The sequence below is a fragment of the Protopterus annectens genome, chromosome 2.part1 (assembly GCF_019279795.1).
Source record: "Protopterus annectens isolate FY-2018-M chromosome 2.part1, PAN1.0, whole genome shotgun sequence".
Lineage (NCBI taxonomy): Eukaryota > Metazoa > Chordata > Ceratodontiformes > Protopteridae > Protopterus > Protopterus annectens.
Window position 1 is genome coordinate 608,405,229 of NC_056729.1, and position 20,868 is coordinate 608,426,096.

At 45.6% G+C, this 20,868-nt stretch overlaps 1 protein-coding gene and 1 non-coding gene across 2 annotated transcripts in view; both read right to left on the bottom strand.

The window, feature by feature from the left end:
- LOC122794871 (extracellular calcium-sensing receptor-like) overlaps positions 1–20,868 on the bottom strand; it is a 257,415-nt gene that overhangs the window by 171,539 nt on the left and 65,008 nt on the right. The window lies entirely within an intron of this gene.
- LOC122795238 lies at positions 17,065–20,834 on the bottom strand. The gene has a single exon (XR_006363822.1). It is a non-coding gene; the product is annotated as a 28S ribosomal RNA (ribosomal RNA).

Genomic DNA, 20,868 nt, shown 5'->3' on the forward strand with positions numbered 1-20,868 from the left:
CACCACAGCAGGCCACATGCATGTAGCCCTGGCCAGTCCCAAGAGGGACCCAGATCCAACGGACATATGTCATCATCAGGGGAGAGTATCATATCATGGCTTGTACCTGGTGGTGCCCGTGGAAACCCTGGCAGGCACAGTTCTCATGTCTGTGGCTGGAAATGGTGAACTGCACACCCTGCCAGGTACAGTTTGCAGCTGTCCAACAAACCCCTGTATAGGGCAGCCACATGGCAGAACTATGTGCATGCATACACACACACACACGATACCAACACAGCTAGGACAACCCCATACCTACACACACCACATCACAACAGCCACATTAATAATTAAAACCCCTCACATACACACACGGTGCCAAACCAACAACCTACCCTGTGCATATGATAACACCTGTGCCACATCCCTGTCATCCATAACATCGATGTAGGGACAGGCTAATATGGTTCTAATGCACAGAGTGACTGTACTATGGTCTACCAATGTAATGCTGTGTAACATGTTGTCAGCAGTAAAGTTTAATGCTTACATGTCAGGAAGTGTAGCTGTCCAGCCATAATGCATTATAGCTGTTATTAACATTGAGTGATTGTAGTCCCCATAATGTATTCCATTTGTGTTGTAGGTGTCCATGTGTCAGCAGGATGATGGTCTGCTTTTGTATATTACAATGAGTATGGCACTTTAGTGTCACCTTGGCTGTGCATTATCCTGGGTACAGGTGAACACATGTCACAGGTCTATATAACATTTACTGCTTGTGTCACATGGCTAATAGGTCTGGGGGTGGTGTATACATGAGAGTGCATGGTGGCTGATGTCCGCAGCCCTTCTACAGTGGACAATGGTAAGTGTACTGTGTGGTACACACTACATGTTTGTGTATAACACACACAGAGGCTTTGGTGTTGATGCAGTACACAGAGAATACTGTACACATGGATGTATGTACCTGTGCAAGGAATCCATTTTAGCCTATGTAATTCCACCAAGATAGAATAGGTACAACACCACATTTGGATATAAGCAGTCTGCGAGTTTAATGTCATTGACGATGGTACTGGCTGGGTATATGTCCCCTTCCCCAATGTAGTGCAATCCTCAACTCGGTATACATAGGTGTGCTGGTGTGGGAGGCACAGCCCTACCCTTTGGAGTGTGAGAGGGCTGTAGAACTGCAGATAGTGTAATAGACAACTACTTAACCTGTTAACAAGAACTATACAGTATTACAGCCAACTAAGTGGGGGTATACACTCAACAGTAACTGCAATTATGGTGGCTGTGTCCACAAGACCCACACCCAGCTATATATACCAACCCCAGTATTGCTGTACACCTATACAATGGGGAAGAGGGCATTTACACATCTACCACTAGTTGTGATGGAATGTATTTACACAGGATGATACCTTTGAAATGTTATCATTTGCCAGGCAGTTCTCGAACAGATGACCTCCTGGGACATGTATATTCTGCAAACAGAAGTAGATTCCTTCACATACACACACAAACTCTTATTTGGCAACACTAGGACTAGAACCCCTACTTAGGTATGTAGTGCCACTGATGTGTGCTTGGCCTTAATTGCACACACCACACAGCTTTTAGGATGAAGTGTGTTCTAGGTTACATGTTACATGAAGAACATCCCCAGGCCTGTACAGTATGGTAATGGGGAATGTACTGGTTGTTTATGGACAATACATAGTGTGACATACTGTTATATACATATTGACAAACACATAACAGTCATACACACATCTGAGAGACCTGGACTTATCAGTTCTAACTACCTTGTCAGTGTGTACATTCTGTTACAGATAAGTTGCACACAGAAAATGCATAACTGGGTTGGATAGTGTTATCAGTTACCTGTATGGTTGATGGTGACAGTGGTCCCCATACAGTGGAACATGGGTCATGTATTGGGGTACCATGGTGTAAAGATAGTATACCCAGCACCCACACCCCATAGTGGATATTGTATGCACTAAAACCCATGATAATACTCTGACATACCCACCATCACACATTGACCAGGACTGCAATACAACCCCTTGTCTATCCCAAGAGTGCTACTACAGCAATATGCATCTAATGCACATGTCACATGGATAGTAGGGTGATGCACTGTCATGGCTCTCCTATGGTCAGCAACATAACTATCCCTAATACTGTGTGGCAAGACACATTGTATTAGGAGAATGTGGCCTCAGAATGCTGTATGCAGCAAATATACACACATGCACACATACACGCACTTGCCAGAACTCAGAGGGTATCCCATGCCTATCAACCCATTAGGGAGAAGAGTGTAACAAGGTACATGTAATTTCTGGTACAGCAGCAGGCACATCTAACTATGGCAATGGGGGTGCGGTGGGTGTGAAGAGCCTCAGGGTATTATCAAATACTGGTGTACAAACACACAGACACTGTTATTTTCAGTAATGCACACGTACACATTTGTCAGTACTGGGGTCCATCAGTGCAGATATTCATAGGTGTGTACCAGGTATTGTCCATGGAGAGATTGGAAGTGTTGGGGATGTGTGCAGAGTGGTATCATGCCACCTGCCATGTGCCAGCAAGCCATCTATCAACAGATACCACAGGGGAGCTCCTCAGGGTGTGAGTTACATGCAACATCCAATCATCTGGTTGCCTCTTGCAGAGGGCCAGTGAGGTGCTCCAGTTGACACATATGCAACATGTATTGCATAACATGGTCAGTGTCTGTCTTGGAGACCTGTACCTAAGCATGTTCTGTTGACTGTGGTAGTGTAGTTCAGGTATCCATGGCATGTGGTACGTACAGGGTATGGATTCCTAGCTGTGGCATTCATAACACAGCTGGGCAGACAAGTCAGTGTCAGTCAAGCATAGATTGCCTGTAAGCAGCCAAGATGGATACCTGACATCTGAACATCTGTACAGAGGACAGACAGACAGACATCAGCTAGCCAACTGGCTATGCATTAGGATGAATGTGTTGACAGATAGACATCTGACACTGATAGGTATGCCATTAATACATGACAGCAGCTCTCAATGTCCTATACATACAGTAGTCTACAGATAATATCCACATGTCAGATCAATATCCAGTAGGAAATATTCAAAGATACACAGCTCACACACCAAGAGCATGACAGTGAGGACTCAGAGTCCATCTTTGCATGCAGGGGTGTTTGGTTCCAGTAGTACAATCTGCAATCTACTCTTACTTGGGAAAGCACTGTCAACAGTAGTAACGTAATGATACACTGCATGCCAGTGTAACTGCATATAACCTGGGATACTACCCATGTATGTAACACATTCACATGGAAAAGAGTGTTGTACAAGCCATATATACTTAGGCATCCCAGCCATTAGACTCACACCCCTTGCTACTGTAATGACAGCACATAGATGCATGTTATGTACATGGAATTAAATACACTTATTAAAGATGTCATTACCCTGCTATTTTATCAGACTGGAATGTGAGCACTAGTTACCATGGCTGAGCCATGCCTAGCAGGTTTCAGCATTGCTGCAATATGAATGCTAAGCGGATTTGTGCATTGGTAAGCAAAGCCTACACAATGTAAGTGCCTTTTCGTTTAACCATACGTTAGCACCACTTACCATCATGCAAACCCACTTAAAGCTGCTCAAAACTGCCTTAACCACTCTGTATCCAACAGCCCTTGTTCTGTCCAGCAACAAAATAAACAACCCTTGCAGATCTTGAACCCAGGACCTTGTACACTATAGTCACAGCAGTTAACCACTAAGATATCACAGCTGTGAATACAGTTGTTGTTTTTTCCAGTATGTCTGTCAGTACACATACTGAATAGTATTGAAAAACTGCTATGACTTCTACAACTGTGTAGTACTTGTTAGTGATATTACTGTTAAATCACGTCTGTTATATCTAAATATACACATATCAGATAAATATGGTGTGATACTTCTGGGAAGGTGTATACAACAGTCATGTTTACACATAACAAGGATATGGATACACACACACATATATATATATATATATATATATATATATATATATATACACGCACACACACATACATATGTAGATATATGTGTACATGTAAATACACACACACACACACATATATATATATATATATATATATATGCATTTATTCTGTATATGCTGTTATATATATGGTCATATATAGATCTACCTGGATATATATATATATATATATATATATATATATATATATATATATATATATATAAAACCTCCCACAATGAGGCCTGTTATTATACAATCACAGCTACCTCCACACAGGACACTGATGACAAGCACACACACACACACACACACACACACACACACACACACACGTAACAGTGCTGAGATTCAAACCCCTACCTAGCTATGTATTGCTATTACACTGCACTGCATTTATTGCATGCACCACAGAGCTTATAGGGCTAGTCTTTTCACAAAGGTATATTTCAAGCTGAATAACATCAGCAGGCTTGCCAAACTAGGGCAGTGGAAAGTGTATCGACTGTGAATGGCCTCAAAAGCATTGATCCCTACACAGACAAACAAACACACACAGAGTTTCATAGTTTCCATGTCTGAGATTAGAACTCAAACCTAACTAGTACATCAAACTATAGCATTATGCAGTTATAGCATGCACCACAAAGCTTATAGGGCTACACCTTCCCCAAAGGTGTATTTCCAGGTGAATGACATGAGCAGGCTTGCCAAAGTAGGGCAGTGGAAAGTGTAGTGACTGTGAATGCCCTCAATAGCATTGAGCCCTACACAGGCAAACAAGCACACACACATGCACACACACACACACACACACACACACACACACACACACACACACACACACACACACACACACACACAGTTGCCATGTTTGGGATAAGAACTTTTACCTAACTAGTCCATCACACTATAGCATCATGTAGTTATAGCACACACCACAGAGCTTATAGGGCTATCCCTTACCCAAAGGTGTATTTCAAGATGAATAACATCAACAGGCTTGCCAAAGTAGGTCAATGGAAAGTGCATGGCCTCAAAAGCATTGATCCCTACACAGACAAACAAACACACACACACACACACACACACACACACACACACACACACGCACACACAGAGTTTCACAGTTGCCATGTCTGGGATTAGAACTCCAACCTACCTAGTACATCATCCTATAGCATTATGCAGTTATAGGACATGCCACAAAGCTTATAGGGTTACCCTTTCCCCAAAGGTGCATTTCAACGTGGATGACATCAGCAGGCTTGCCAAAGTAGCACAAAGGAAAGTGTAGTGACTGTGAATGGCTTCAAAACATTGATCCCTACAAGGACAAACACACACACACACACACACACACACACAGTTTCACAGGTGCCATGTCTGAGATTAGAACTCCTACCTAACTAGTACATCACATTAGAGCATTATGCAGTTACAGCATGCACCACAGAGGTTATAGGGCTATTCTTTTCCCAAACGTATATTGTAAGGTGAATGACATCATCAGGCTTGCCAAAGTAGGGCAATGGAAAGTGAAGTGACTGTGAATGGCCTCAAAAACATTGAGCCCTACACAGACAAGCAAACACACACACACACAGTTGCCATGCCTGGGATTAGAATTCCTTCCTAACTAGTACATCACACTATAGCATTATGCAGTTATAGCACATGCTATGGAGCTTATAGGGCTAACCTTTCTGCAAATGTGTATTTCAAGGTGAATGACATTAGCAGGCTTGCCAAATTAGGGCAATGGAATGTGTATTGACAGTGAATGGCCTCAAAAGCATTGATCTCTACATACACACAGAGTTTCACAGTTGCCATGTCTGGGATTCGAACTCCTACTTAATTTGCACATCACACTACAGCATTATGCAGTTATAGCACATGCCACAGAGCTTATAGTGATACTCCTTCCCCAAAGGTGTATTTCAAGGTGAATGACATCAGCAGGCTTGCCAAAGTAGGGCAATAGGGAGTGCAGTGTGTGTGAATGGGCCATAAATCAGTCATCTGGAAGCACGCACACAACATTCAGTTACACACGGGTTTACATTTAACAGGAACATGTATACAACTGCTAGATGAATAATGACTTGTACATTCATGTTACACAGTTATCACAAGAACCACAGACACTAGAAAGCTGAGGGATACCAGAAGCAAATGTCTACAGTGATAGACATTTGCACATCATGTGATATTGGCCAATTGGATGTGTGCTGGGTGGGACAGGCCTCATGATGGGAAGCTCTTTGTCGCTGTCTGTCACTCTGTTCCACACATCTATGTATGTTGGCCTATTATAGTGTGTTGTCCTTCGATATATGTGTGTATTCCTATCCAATGTGTGTGCAAAGCCTGACTGGTGTGCAATGTGGAGTGTGTGCACAAACATCTGCGAATGACAGATATGTATATCCCACTGTTGTTGCCAGACACAGTCTTCACTTCTTGGAGCATGCCCAGTATGACTTTTCAGTATTTTGTTGTCAGACATGGGCATTGTTTCTCTAAGTGTGGGAGCAAGCCCAGTATAATTTTCTGTACTGGATGTCTGAATGAATTCCAGATAGGTTGCACTCCAGTGTGAGCATTTGTATTCTACATCTATAGCTAGCTACCTGTTTCTGCAGGATATTTGTAGATTGGTTGATAATATGGGGTCACAATGGCAAAGGATAGTGGGAATGGCAAAGGATAGTGGGATACTGTAACTAATTGTGTTTGTGCTGCTTCTGCTACATGGTTTTGGTGTTGGCAGAGATATTCAGACATATGTACTGTTTTACATTGTGATGTTTTATGTCAACTACTGACAGGTATGCATATCTGCTTGCAGTAATTTCCTAGGGAACACAAGATGAATGAAGTTGTGTCCAATATTGTAGTCTGCAGCCTACATATTCTTGCACAATCATGCCATTCTGGAAGGGGAGCTGCAGACACTTGCTGATGAGTCTGTGCAAATGGTTCAGCACCTTAGTACTGTATTGGCTGAGGATCCCATGCTTGTACATCCATCGACATGACAGTATGGCCGTATCCTGCTGTGGCTATACCTCACAGCTGTATAGATTCACACAGGTTACCCAGAGGCAGGGCTCATATTTCAGGTCATTACCCCCTTCACATTGTGGTTTATGAGCAGGTTTGTTGCCACCCATTCCTGTGTTTGTAGGCAGTAATAGTATGTGCACACATCTGAGTTTCAGACTTCACACACTCCATGGCATCAATGTTCTACTCCCCCCCCCTGTTATTCTATCCTCTTTCCAACATTATGCAAATATTTTCTGTTAAGTATCCCTATAGTTATCACTTCATCCTAGCAGTATTTATGGGTTGGTCCACAGTTCATGCAGTAGAACATGGTGGACATGCTACCGGGATTTGTCGACATGGCCTTGCATTTGTGTTCTGTGGACTGTATTATGTTGTTATTTGTGATTCCATGAGATAACCTATATTGGCAGTACGGGTGAGACACAGGATTTTGACAGAGGACTGTAGGGCATTTGGTATCTGTAGCAGGCCGGTGCATTGTGTCACCCCTACAGTCCCAGGCTGCAAGCCATTATATTCCCCTGGGTGTCCAAGGTGTTGATGTCAGTAGTTTCTGTCCTTATTGATCCATTGTTGTGGATGCTGGCAGGGTTCTGCTTACAGCTAGGAACATACCTGCATGGGACACCTCTTCAGCATGCTGCATTCTGTGGCTATTCCCATACAGAGGTGGGGGTCATATTGTACTCATTCCAAACAGTAGAGGATAAGACCTGTGAGGTACCTGTGGCTGATGGTGGGGTGAGCTGGGTGCATGTGTGCTATGGAAACTACTTGCAGCTGACTCACAGATATACATAGGGCATTCAGCTTATGCTGGTTTGTGCAGGGACATCAGCAGTTTCTCAATACTTCATACCTGTGCCTTTTGTGGTCTGCCAGTGTTTGGACAGACTTCATCAGTACTCTATACTACACAACTAATGTGCTGCTAACCTGTATGTACAATTCCAAAGGTGTGTCCATTTGACAGTAACATTTTATACACTCTCTGTCTAGGGTACTTCCACCTGTGTACTGTTTGTATGTCTGAGCCCACATTCATGACATGTCCATCTTTCAGATGGTGACAGATATTACATCTGAACAATTAGTATGGTTTACTGCTGGATTGTGTCTTGCTGGTATGCATTGTGTTTGGCACTGCAGTTGTGAGAATTTGGCCCTGTCATCAACAGTTATGGTCACAGGCCACCAGGACACAACCCTCCATGTCTACATGCTGACCACCTTCACACAATATACAACACACAACAACCTAACACACAGAGCCCTGCATACTGTACACATGCTACAATCTATCCTGCTACTTTGTCCAGCTCAGGTAATCTGTGCTCCACTGTTATTATACCTACACGCACATGTTACTATATTTCCACATAGGATTGTGGGGGGGGGGGGAGCACCTGACAACTGCACACATTTGCTATGACTGTACTGGTATTTCAGGTACTCCATTTCATTCTGTTTTCTGACCTGTCATGCAGACTAGAGGCATATCACTGTACTACAGTTCTTAGGTTTTATTGACCTACATTTCAGTTTTAGACTTCATACCCTTCAGAACTAATATCCCACTGCCTAACCTGTTGTAATCTGTCTGTGTAGGTCTGGAGGGGAGCTGTTCTCCATAGCCATCAAGCAGAGGCCTTGTCATAGCCTTTCTTTGTGTTTGTCTACACCTGTCCTGCTGGCTGAGACTATTGTTGGGTATGTGAGCTGATATGCATGTGTGCATCCTACGGACACACATTTGGCCCACCACATGTCCTAGAGTTGGTTTTGTCACCTTGTCTAGTACTGCCTACTATGTTGACACCAGTATTTGTTAAGGATTTCATGCTGCCGATATAGGTGTCTACTATCTGCTGCCCTCTCATTCAGCCACCAGATTCCCTAACATGCTCACATCCATACCATAGATACAGGTAGCAGAACATACTACTACATTCAGCAATTGATAATGAGCATGACTTACCTTGTGGCTGTGCCAGTATTGAGGATTATGCTGGAGGGCTGACTATGTAGGATGCACACAGTACACTCCCTATACATGGCTAAGCACAGGTAGTGTCATGTTTGGCATCCCTTTTACTGTATGTGCGAGTCAAAGTGAGATGTCATTCCCTGGGTTCCTACCGTGTCAGTGTATGTGCTATGTGTCGCCTCTTTGCCAAGGCCTGGGCATACTTGGCATGCCTCCTTCTGCCTACTGGGGCAGGCTCAGGTTGTTCCTCCTCTGAGTCACTCTGTGCCTGTGCTGGCCTTGGCAATGGTGGGGGGTTGTGTGGCCCTTCCCCATGCTGTTTCTGCTGCAGGATTATATTTTGTAGCATGGCACATACAATGACAATTTGGGTACATGTAACTGGTGAGTACTGCAAAGCTCCACCAGATATTTCCAGGTACTGGAACCATGACTTGAGCATCCCAAACACACGCTCTATTATGATTCTCATCTGTGCGCGTGCCTCATTATGGAGTTCTTGTTTGGGTGTGTGTGCATTTCTGATGGGTGTCATCAGCCACGGCTCCAGTACATAACCAGCATCCTCCACTAGGTGTCCATATGGGATGTCCCCATTAGCAAATCTCTGGTACATATGTCAGATGTGGGAGTTTTGATTGCTTCTAGGACTGCCAGCACACACATTCATTATAATGCCCTGGGCATTGCCCATGACCTGGCAGTTGATGGAGGGGAAGCCCTTGTGGTTTATGTAGACTCTACCCCGCTTGCCAGGTGGTGCTTTGATGTGCATGTGTGTGCAGTCTATAGCACCCACTACCTCAGGGTATTCTGCTATTTGGTGGAAGAGACACATATTGCTGGACAACGCCTCACAGGTGTTGAGGAAATATATGTGCTCATTGGCATGTGCTGATATGGCATCCAGGAAATGGTGGAGTACCCTAGATGCTGATGCCTGTGAGATCCCATAATATCCCCAGTTGGCCTTTGGAAGGTACCTGTGGCTAGTATTCTTAAGCCTACACATACCTTGGTATCCACTGGGATGGGTCTCCCTCTGTTGGCTCTTTGTGTGAGACATGGCCGGCACAGCTCAACAATTTGCTGTAGGAGGTCCCTGCCCACCCTATAGTGCTCCACTATCTCCAACTCATGTAGCCCCTGGTAGGTTACCCTGGGTCTGTACACTCTTCTCCTTCTCCTCACTGTGGGTTGGTTGTCAGCATTCTCATCCTCACCACCCTCAGCCTCTTCCACCTGTTGATTTATGAGAGCAAAAGCAGCCCTTATCATTTTGTTGCTTTTGTTAGGTAAAATTTCCCCATTTGTGTACACCGGTGGTGTAGAATTTTTGGGAAAAAACAGGCGGAAATGGGTTTGCACAGTTTATAGTAGTGTGCTGGGCTGGGCTGGGCTGCTGCCTGTGTAATTGGCTGATTCTGATACATTTCACCTGCCACCTATGCTAGTTCTTCTTGATTACCTTCCTACTGCTGTTTTCCCTTCCCATTGCCTTCCTGTTTAAGCTCCAAAGTGTGCCGCGCAAACCCAGTGCTCACATGTGAATGGAGCTGCTATTTCCTGGTTTTATTTTTTAATATTTTTTTTGTTTAAAACATGGTGTGCGGCATGCACACCCATTTAGGCAATGAAAAGTCTGCTAGGCAGCTTTAGACATACCCCCATTCCTTAGCTCTGCTAAGCTAAGGGCAAACCCCAGTCACAGAGCTCCAGTAAGCTTAAAGTATGCCTGACATACCCCTCTATGATGTCAGCTAACTCTTAGGCTTGCATCATGGTTTTCCTTCACCTACACTGTTGGGTGCAGGCTAGCCATGAGGGGAAATCTGTGATTCAGTATCATTCTCCTCATTTGCATAGAATTGACTTCAGTGGCCTTGTTGTCTTCTGCCTGCCACTGACTATAATGGCAAAATTGTGATTTTGCCTAAAAAGCTTTTTCCAAGGTTTTAGTTTTATTTTGGGCCAATTCCTTTGCAAACCACTGCCCTACGCTTAAACAGCCAAAATCGGCCAAAAAAAATACAAGTTATTTTGTGTTATTTTTAAACTATTTTCTATGCCAATGGCCATATATTTGGCCATTAGCATGCCTTCCACATTATATACACCCTTTATTTGGAGCTGTCATGGCTCCGTTTTGTAGTTTGCAGAAATGTACTCAGTTACTAGCCGAATACATTTCTGCAGGTTACACTACTCCTGCACAGATGGCTGCCAGATTCCTGGATCAAACTCATTTGCATGGTTTTCACCTGCAAATAGGGTAATTAGCATACAGGAGCTGTGTCCATGCAGAAATAGTGCAGGAGCACTTGTGCACATCCCGGGAGCTTGTTTCCTCGATCTCTCGGTGGCCATATTGCCTCCAGCAGCTCTTGCACTATTCCTGCACACTGTGCAGAGCTTGTTGAATCCCAGGGTCTGTTTAAACTCTTGATGCTTTTATTTCTGCCTTAACCACCTATATTAAGATGCTTTTGCTCAGAAGTACAATGTGTTATTTTAAGCAAGCGAAAACAGAAGCACTTGTAAAACAGCCTGGAGCTATTTCCGTATCATTTTTATCCTGGAGAGATCAGTATTTCTGAGCTTTTGTAGATGTATTCTTGTGTATTTTCTTGACATATTTTGCATTACAGGAAAGTAAATCCTTAAAGCATTTTGCCCTTACCCTTTTCATTTTTCTTCAAACAGGTTCATTTGTATTAGAATTGTTTTAGAACAGGTCCTCCCTTCTTTATACATGAAAATGTTTGAGAAAGCATCTGAAAAACTGCCTACCAAATAAATATTTAAATGATAAATGCACTAAGTTAAGAAAACTTTCTTACCATTTATAATGGTACCAAAAATGTTGCATATCTATGTTTCTGTTGATTCTGCACCACCTAATTTATAAACCTTTCACTAGATGACAGAATGATGTTGAGGTGCTGTAACACAATACATGGTGAGGAGGCAATTGGGACTATATCTTCAGCATGCTTTCAGTATCTACGTTAGTAAACATTTTTATGAAAGATAACTTCTTTTAAGATCAAGCCAAATCCTGGACAAATCTATTCTCTAATCTAACATTTCTAGCTTAAAAAATAAAAATGGATTTGAAACTGCTACTTGGAAGACACACTTCTGAGAACCATCTAGTGAGATGGAAGATATATTGAAACACATCTCCAAGACTGAAACACACACACACACACACACACACACACACACACACACACACACACACATACATGCTCACACACACGCACGGACACACACACACACACACACACACACATACACAGTAAACCTTCATTAGCTGAGGAGGATATAGCATCACAATATATTCAATCACACCATTTAATATATTGCCTGTGATACATACTTCACTTACAGACAACCTTTTCCTGCTCTGTCATCACTAGATAACTCAAACACTGGACTTCCACCTTGCTTTCCCAACTTGTTTTTAACCTCACACACAGCATGAAAAGGTGATACATTAATATGTCCTTCCAACATAATAACTATACCAAAACTTATAATCCAAACAAGTGCTGCATTTTCAGATACCATATTTCTCCATAAATGGGACCTAACCTGTGAATAAGGCCTTGCATGGTTTTCTCGGGTGGTTATGATATAAGCCCTACCCCAAAAATAAGCCCCAGTAAAGATCATTAACAGCACATGACAGATGTGTTGAATTATAAAATAATAATATTATTGACCCCTGTTGACAGAGGTTATCATACTCTGCTCGGCATTTTCAGACCATACGGACACCCAACTTATTCTCTTTGCAGACAGTCGTAAGATTCTTTCCCAGGGAGTTTGCCATGATTCTTACTTTAACCCTAATCCTCATTCACACTTGATGTTTGTGATCCTTGGCCCACCAACACTGGCAAGTGTACTTTGATTGGTCAACGTACAGATGTCGCACGTAAAATGTGCTTACTTGATAACAAACAGGTGTGGCAGTGTCTTCTTAACTGTCACCGTTTTTGTTGCCACTCCTGTCTCGTAAGTCTTCAATTAACCCCCCAGACAAGATGAGTGCAAAAAGAAAGAGCTATTCCATTGAGTACAAGAAAGGAATCATGGAGGACTCCCGGGGAAAGAATCTAATGGTTTTCTGCAAAGAGAAGAAGTTGGATCTCCGAATGGTCTGAAAATGGTGAGCAGAGTATGATAACCTCAGTAAACAGGTGGATGAGGGAAATGCTAAGAAGTGCAAGTGTGAATGAGGTTGGCAATCATTATTTCCTGAGGTCAAAGACATCAGCTGTGAATAGATTGCTAACAGGAGAGCAGAGGCTTTGGTTGTGCGCAGGGCTGATATTCAAGCATTTGCCCTTGCAATGGCAACAGAGTTAGAAATAACCCCAGAAGAATTCAAAGCATCACAACATTGGCTGGATGGCTTCCTTCAGCAATATGAACTGTCTCTAAGAAAATCGACAACACTGTTCAAGCTGGAAGATACTGAAGTTATTAAATGCGCACTTGCATTTAAGTCCTTTGTTGATGGCATCGACTTTTCTAAATACCCACTCTCTAACATGATTGCTATGGATGAGACTGCAGTATTTATGAGCCAAGGATCTCAAACAACAATTGATCAGAGGGGTGTCTCGTCAATCTACATTCCCTCCACTGGTTATGAAAGTGCACGTGTTACCTGTATTTTGGAAATTCATCTAAATGGAAAGAAAACCCCACCTCTAATCATTAGTAAGGGCAAGAAAGATAAGACTGAATTTGTTCCAGGCATTTACATTCTTGAAACTGAAAAAGCCTGGTGCGCACAAGCAGTTACAAGGAAGTGGGTCAGTGTAATGCTGCCACTTGTTTTGCAAGGTGACGAAAGAGGTCTCAGTCTGGGATTCAGCCAGCACTCACTGGGCTAAAGGCATGAAGAACTTCCTTGTACAGAGAAGAATAGATCAAAGAATGATTCCCGCAGGAATTATTGCCTGTCTCCAGACTCTTGATATTGCAATAAACAAGCCATTCAAGGACTATTTGTGCATGGAACTCAATGACTACACTGAAAATAGAATGGAGAGAAATCAGTCTGGAAACTTTGTGAAGCCTAGCCTAAAAAGAGGTAGTGACTTGGGTGAAGAATTCATGGGATAAAATCACTGACAGCTGTGTTGCCAATGCACTCCGAGCAGGCTACATGGACAAGCAGTGCTCATTTAAGGAGAGCTATATTGCTAGGCATGACAGATTGGGGCAAATGGTTCTACAAGAAATGGAGTCACAAAAAATTCAGGCCAGAATTTGGGGGTTGGAGACTTATGACAATGTTCCAGAAGAAGATGACATGACTGTATTTGAATAACTTTTTCATTATCAGGGCAACAGAATAGATTGCTTCCGCTTTCAGCTGCCAGCAAGCTCTTGTCAGTTTTTTAACTTTATTGTGTTAAGGTAACGTTTCATTATCAAGGGGTAATTACAAAGTAAGGCCACTAGTTCCCATACTTCATTTTTATGACTTTCCATCATTCTTCTCTTTTGGTTTGGATAAGGAATAAGGAAAGCATTACCACTCAAAAAGTGGCAGCTATTGACCTGTTTTATTCCCCTCCTCCAATACAAATGTATTGAGATTTTTCTGCACTTTCTGTTAAGCATGAAATATTGCACTGTGAAAACCAAGGTGTAGATATTCTGAAGTTGAAATGTTTGTTGCACTGTTTATGTAGAATTCTCACACAACTGTTAACGTGTTACCTGGAACTGTTGCCCAATAATGGAAAAGTACCAAATAAATGTCAATCTGTGCACATGAATAAATGTCGATTTTTGTACATGAATAAATGAATAAATTGAGATTGTTGTATGGGGGGGAATAAATAAGGCATTCCCTGATAATAAGCCCTAATACATATTTTGGTGGGGGAAAAAGTATTATACCCAGTCTTATTTTTGGGGAAGTATGGTACAAGTGGTGGGACGTCACCCAAAGCTGGGACTTGGACTCTGACAGGACGCCCCATCATCCCTTAACTCATGGAGGTTGCCAAATTGTGCAGGGTCCCTGTGCTCTCAGGCCCTCTCAGGAGGACTTCCCTCTAATTGGGGCCAGCCTTACAGAACTCCCCTTGGCCATGGGCAGGCAGGTCCAACCTCATCAAGACTTCCGTGCGCCACTGCCCTCCCATGCAGAGCATCTCTGGGGACTTTGCGATTTCTCAGGGATGCTGTCTGGTATTGTGAGGTTGGACACCTTCACCCTGCCTGCCAGGAGCTCTCCAGACCCCACAGATGCCCACTGCTCACTCCCTTAAGGACTTCCATTGTGGGAGCATCTGCCTTACCCCACTCACCCAGACAGGAGCTCCCCGGACCCAGAGCCATCCACCAGCCCCTCCTTTGAGGACTTCCGTACTAGAGTGGGGTGGGATACAGACCTTCTCACCCAGGCAGAAGCGGTCCCTGTCTGGCCAGTTTCCACCTCTCTCCCCCTTCTGGACTTCCATCCTGAAGGGGGCCATGGTCCAGACTCCATTACCCAGGCAGCAGCTCTCCCAGCTTGGCCATTTTCCACCTCTCTCTTCTTTAAGGACTTCCCTCAGGAGGGACCCCCCCTCATGGCTTCCACTTCTACCCAGGTGGGAGAGCTCTTTTCCCAGGTTACATAACTCCTGGAGGCTGCCAAATTGTAATGTGTCAACTGTGCCCTCAGAACCTCTGAGGGGAGCGATCCTTTCCAGCCTTATGGAACTCTGCTGGGCTGTGAGGCCTCAGCCAGATATTCATCTAGACATTCATGTGCCCCTGCTCTCCCATCCAGAGCACTTCCAGGGACTTAGGGATATTTTGGGGGCACCATTGGGTACCAGGCAAGGCTGAACACCTTCACCCTGCTGGGCAAGAGCTCTCCAGGTCCCACAGATACCCACTGCTTGCTCCCTTAAGGACTTCCTTCGTGGAGGCTCTGTATGACCCTGATCTCCAAGGAGACGCTCTCTGGTCCCCTCAGCACTCCACCTGGTGCTTCCTTGAGGACATAAATTTTTGGGGCCTCCGCCTGACCCCACTCACCCAGGCAGGATCTCTCTAGACCCTGCAGCCATCTGCCAGTCGCTCCCTTGAGGGCTTCCATACTAGAGGAGGGACATGATCTAAACCTTCTCACACAGGCGGGAGCACTCTCTGCCCAGCCACATTCTGCCTCTCTCCCCCCTCTGGATTTCCATCCCGGAGGGGTCTGTGGTCTGGACCCCCACACCGAGGTGGCAGCTCTCCCAGCCTGGATGTTTCCTGCCTCTCTCTCCTTTAAGGACTTCCATCGGGAGGGAGCCCCTCATGGTTTCATGGCTTCCACTTCTACCCAGGCAGGAGAACTCTTTTCCTGGGTTACATAACTCCTGGAGGCTGCCAAATCGTAATGTGTCAACTGTGCCTTCTGAGCCTCTCAAGAGAGTTCTCTTCGATCCTTCCCAGCCTCATGGAACTCTGCTGGGACATGAGGCCTCAGCCAGATCCTCATCCAGACTTCCGTGATGTCGGTTCTCCTCTTTGTCTTACCCCTAGGGCTTGCAAGCTCACACAGAATATGCCCCCACATCCCGGCATCTTAGCCCATTTTGCCTCACACCTCCATCTCTCTCCTTGGCAGTGCTAGGAACCGATGAATGTGCTTTGCTTTGAGCCATCTGGCACATGCCCTCTTGCCTCCTGAGTGGTGCCATTCAGAGGGTGGCATCTCCAGAAGCTGACCCAGCACCTGCGGATGGTCCAGGGTGTGAGATGCCATGGCAGCGGTATCTCACCTCTCCTGGTAGCTGGGAGGATGGGATTGCAGACCTAGCTTCTGGGGCAGCCCTTGGCATGCCCGTACTGTCAGCCGACTCCCCCGTTTGGACTTGGCTGTCCACTGCGGTCGTATCTCTTCTCCACTGCCAGGAAGACAGGATACTGAGTGTGGAGCTATCCCCCACCTGCGACAAAAGCTTAGCTCGAGGGCTGACTTTCAATAGATCACAGCTTTTTGCTGCTTTTCTACGTATGAAACTCTGACACAGAATCAGGTTGTCTATGAATAATTTAGCACCCAGTTCCCTACAAACATGCTGTGCACTTCTGGAGAGATGAGACCCCCTTCCATCCATGCTCTGACCCAGTGATGAGCAGTGCTCCTTGCCGGCCTTGCGGCTGACTATTCCCTGGCCAACCAGAGATCCGCAGTGCTGTGGTATTGTTACATTTAGGGGGGATTCTGACTTAGAGGTGTTCAGTCATAATCCCACAGATGGTAGCTTCGCACCATTGGCTCCTCAGCCAAGCATATACACCAAATGTCTGAACTTGTAATTCCTCTCGTACTGAGCAGGATTACTATCACAACAACACATCATCAGTAGGGTAAAACTATCCTCTCTCATGACAGTCTAAACCCAGCTCACATTATCTATTAGTGGGTGAACAATCCAATGCTTCTTGAATTCTGCTTCACAATGATAGGAAGAGCCAACAACAAAGTATCTAAAAGTGACATTGCTATGAATGCATGGCCACCACAATCCAGTTATCCCTGTAGTAACTTTTCTGGCACCTCCTGCTAAAAACCCAAAAAGCCAAAAGGATCATGAGGACTGTATTCATACTGAAAATCAAGATCAAGTGAGCTTTTGCCCTTCTGCTCCATGGGAGTTCTCTGTCCTCCCTGTGCTCACCTAAGGACCTGCATTACTCTTTGACAGGTGTACCACCCCAGTCAAACTCCTCATTTGACACTGTCCCCAGAGTGGGTTGCATCCAGATAGTCCAGGCGCTTGAAGCCAGTAGCAAGTGCCCTGGTGGGGCTCATCTCCCTGCCTCACCGGATAAGTGAAAAAAATGATAAGAGTAGTGGCATTTCACTGGCAGCCAAGACCTCTCACTTATTCTACACATCTCATGTCTCTTCACAGTGCCAGACTAGAATCAAACTCAACAGGGTCTTCTTTCCTCACTGATTCTGCCAAGCCTGTTCCCTTGGGTGTGGTTTTGCTAAATAGTAGTTAGGGACAGTGGGAATCTCATTCATTGATTCATGCACATCACTAATTAGATGACGAGGCATTTGGCTACCTTAAGAGAGTCATAGTTACTCCAGCAGTTTACCTGCGCTTCATTGAATTTCTTCACTTTGACATTCTGAGCACTGGGCAGAAATCAAATCATGTCAACACCCACCTCATGCGTTCATGATGCTTTGTTTTAATGAAACAGTTGGATTCCCCCGGTCTGCACCAGTTCTAAGTCAGCTGCTACCTGCCAGACAATGTGGGACACTGGTCAGGACCGGTGCCCTCCACAGCTGGGACAATCCACAGGAAAGGCCCAGTGCACATCCAGAGTCCCCACTTGCTGTCCCTCCAGGAGGGGAGAGCACAGTGAGGGGGTGATGCCTCTTTCAGCCATTGTGCATGCCCAGCACTATTTCACACCCAAGTCCGACCGACCCAGCCCTTAGAGCCAATCCTTATCCTGAAGTTATGCATCTGGCTTGCTGACTTCCCTTACCTATATTGCTCTAACATGCCAGTGGCTGGCCACATTGGAGTCCTGATGAAGATATGGGTATGGCCTGGTGGAGACTTACACCCTCTCCCCCGCATTTTCAAGGGCCAGTGAGAGCTTACCTGATGCTGCCGGAACTGCGACACTTTCCAGAGCGTGGGCCCCTCTCTTGGTGCAAACCCATTCCAGGGTACCCTGCCCTTTACAAAAAAAAGAGAACTCTCCCAGGGGCCCCTGCCAGCTTCCGTGGGATTGTATGCGTTAATACACTGGATGGCGTAAGGCACCTATTTCTACCACTCCTGTTTTGGGGATCTGAACCTGACTCCCTTACGATCAGCTGAGGGAGATGGAGGCCATCACCTTTCCCTTCAGAATGACACTTGCCTATTTCTCAGGACCAATTGACCCATGTTCAACTGCTGTTCACATGGAATCCTTCTCCACTTCAGCCTTCAAAGCACTCATTTGAATATTTGCTACTACTACCAAGATCTGCACCAGCAGTGGCTCCACCCAGACCCTCACCCTGGGCTTCAGTACCACTGCGTTGGCCCTCTTACTCATCCTGGGGTAGCCCTTTTAGCTCTCAGTGCCAGCAATGGCTGGATATGGGCCCTGCTCTCAAGCACCATCCATTTTCAGGGCTAGTTGATTCACCAGGTGAGTTGTTGCACACTCCTTAGCAGATTCTGACTTCCATGGCCACTGTCCTGCTGTCTATATCAACCAACACCTTTTCTGGGGTCTGATGAGCATCGGCATCAGGCACCTTAACCCAGTGTTCAGTTCATTCTGCAGCACCACTTCTTCTTACCAAAAGTGATCCACTGGTGCTCACATGTCATGCCTAGCTCCAAGCCAGTGATTCGGGCTTCTTACCCATTTAAAGTTTGAGAATAGGTTGAGATTGTTTTGGCCCCAAGACCTCTAATCATTCACTTTACCAGATAAAACTGCATCTGCCAAGGGCCAGCTATCCTTAGGGAAACTTTGGAGGGAACCAGCTACTAGATGGTTTGATTAGTCTTTCACCCCTATACCCAGGTTGGACAACCAATTTGCATGTCAGGACCGCTATGGACTGCCACCAGAGTTTCCTTAGGCTTCGCCCTGCCCAGGCATAGTTCACCACCTTTCGGGTCCCACCAGGTGCACTCATGCTCCACCTCCCCGACAGGATGGGTGAGACAGGCAGGTGGTGCACCCCCTCCATGCGGGGCAGGGGGATCCTGCCTCAGCCAGCATACACCGGTTCTCACTTTCATTGCACCGTGGGGTCTCCTGCCCACCCTCGGTCTCACGCACCTGTTAGACTCCTTGGTCCATGTTTCAAGACATTACGGGTGGATTACCGATGTCACCGTGGACCCCAGGTACCCGAGGTGAGCCCGCTGGCCCAGAGGCAGGACACAGTTGGGCCGCACTAAGTACAGTCCAGCCCAGTCGACAGTCCGGCCAGGAGCCGGGGGCCCCTCTACTGCCACAAAGATGAGGGAGGGTGCGGTGGCAGTCGTCTCCTATGACCCCAGAGTACAGTGAAGGCTGATACCATGTGCTGCAACACACCCCTGCAGGGAGAGGAGCCACCTTCCACACTGTCTTCCCGGCCGACCCGGAGCCAGTTGTGATGCACCACCATGGAGGAAGTGTGCCCAACGGTGGTTGGTGTGCCCGGGGACAGATCCCCCCACCCCCGAAGGGGGATCTGCCTCACCCAGGTAGTCGACGCGGATGGAGAGTTTAATCCTCTGGGCAGACTGCACAGACCACACCCATTTACAGCTGAATGGTTTCATGCCCTCTTGAACTCTCTCTTTAAAGTTCTTTTCAACTTTCCCTTACTGTACTTGGCCGCTATCAGTGTTGTGCCAGTGTTTAGCCTTAGGTGGAGTTTACCACCTGCTTTGGGCTGCATTCACAAACAACCCAACTCTGGGAAGACCTGATCCTGATGCTCCGGGGGATGCCACAAGCCTCACACAGTCTCTGGGCTGAGCCTCAATCACAAGGACCTGGGATCCCTGGGCAGCACCTTGGAGATGGACATCCATATGCCACATTTCCCTGCACCCATCACCCGGGCAGGGATTTAGTGCTGGACTCTTCCTTCTTCACTTGCCATTACTGAGGGAATCCTGGTTAGTTTATTTTCCTCTGCTTAGTAATAATGCTTAAATTTGGCAGGTCACCACATCTGATCTGAGGTCACGTTCTGTGTGAGGTCGTGGGTGGGGGGGTGTGG